Here is a 2,151-nt window from a genome sequence, read left to right on the forward strand (position 1 = left end):
CTTCTGGCTGATTAAGAACAATACCTGCCTCGTCAGACCAAACATTGAACTTTGGTGTAGAAAACTGTTTAAATAAAACTTTTGCACAAAGTATCATGATTAAAAAAAGAGACAGATTCATAATCAATAATAGTTTAGGTTTATTCATCATAACAAAAGACATGTACACTTTCTAACAGCTTTCAAATCCACATCTTTTACCTCTGCTAAACAAAATTCATACACAAAATATCATATAAAAAAAGCCTTCATTTTCCATCACTTTAAATTAATCTTGAACTTTTTTGGGGGAAAAAAAGAGGAATGCAGACTCTAAGTGGTGAAAAACACAAGAGCAGACATTAAAATCCATCTAATAAAATTGGGAGTAACTCTTGATTTAAAAGCGGAAACCCTTTTTCCAAATGTAACAGGATGTATATAAATAAAGGATATAAATGACTGAAGTAATTCAATAAAAAAATGAGCTGCAGAATATGACATAAGATACATATTTATATCAGAGGTGTCCGTTCTGGTCTATATGACGACAACATTATCAAGAAACCTGCAGATTTTACAGCATCATAAGGTCACTGCTAAAGAAGCTGTCTGCTTACAAAAGAATGCATCTAATAAAAAAAATTATTATGGAAAGATAAGTGGAAGGAAAAACTTGATGCAAAACAGCCCAAAAGCAACAGTTCTAAATTCCTATTTTCAGTTTAAAGGTTGTTTTTTCCGCATTTAGATATTACAGTTCCAAATTTAGTAGGGAGAGAGATAATCCAAGCCGTTTGAGGTCCAGTGTGCATTTCCACAATCAGTGATGATTTGGCAAGCATTTTATCAAGTCTAAACTCAGAGCTATAGCTGTCTACCAGCTGCTAAAGATCTTAAAAATGCAAATTTTATTTTATTTTCCAGCAAGATTTGGCACCAATTTACAAAACAGCTGATGGCTGCTTTAATGACCAATAACCAGGAAAGCTGGAGGCTGCTATAAAACCAACGCAGTTTCCTTATACCTCTGCAAAGGCTGACACTTTAAATGTCAGACTGTATTCATGCAACTATGCCTTTAAAATCAGCTTTGATAAAGAACAGGAAGCGTGTAGTGAATGTTACATGGACACGGCTTAAAAAAAGTTTAATGAACAGCAATCCATAACCAAATACCAGATATAAATGTTTGCTATATATCACTGAATAATACGAACGTGTTTTACTTTGTAAGCTGACGACGTCTAAAGCAATGTATGCAGATGCTCAGATAGACTTTCAGTTCCCTAAAGCGTTCCATGTTAAGGAAATAATATGGCTTCATAAGTGATGACAGATTCGCCTAATTAATTCCAATTTCTCACATCAGAACAAACGCTGCAAAAAGTGCAGTAATTTTTGCTTAAATTAAGTGCATTTTTTCTTGAATTGAGGAGGTAATTGAGATACTTTGCCAATGGAACAAGACAATTAACATTTAAAATAAGAAAAACAAATTGCTTTGTCTTATTTCAAGTGCATATTATCTAATTATCTTATTTAAAGAGTAAAAATACTAATTCCATTGGCAAATCATCTTATTTATCTACTCAAATTAAGGGCAAGTACACTCAATTTAAGATTTTTTTTAACTTAATTCTAGATGTTTTTGCAGTGAAATAGTGCTGACAAGCTGCATTAGGAGCCTTCGTCCGCACATCATTAAACAACAGAGGAAACAAAGAATAGTAGGGCTCTAAAAACAAGAGCATGTGGCTGGAAACTTTCCCGTATGAAATGCTGATGGAGCACCAAAGTGCCTTAGTGAAAAAAAGCACGGTCAAAAATAACAGACGACATAAAAAAAATATATAACAGCGAACAAACGGATATAAAACATGAACTTTAAAACTTTAAAATGTCACGCGTACATTTTCTGTAGGACTGTTTGCTTTGCAGCCAAACAGGAAGACAGAGATTGTACGGAGCCCCTCTGATGACATGGTCAAAAAAAATGTTTAATTGTGGCCACAAAGTAGTATTTCGTGCGCATGAAGTAGTATTTCGTGGCCACGCAATAAGTTTAACGTGCGCACGAAATACTAATTAATAATATTAATATCATTCCTGGACAACTGGGTAAGCAAATCGAGCGCGCCTTTTTTTTGCTAATAAGTATTTCGTGCGCAC

This window comes from Cyprinodon variegatus, unplaced genomic scaffold (genome assembly GCF_000732505.1).
Source record: "Cyprinodon variegatus isolate N-32 unplaced genomic scaffold, C_variegatus-1.0 Scaffold259, whole genome shotgun sequence".
Lineage (NCBI taxonomy): Eukaryota > Metazoa > Chordata > Actinopteri > Cyprinodontiformes > Cyprinodontidae > Cyprinodon > Cyprinodon variegatus.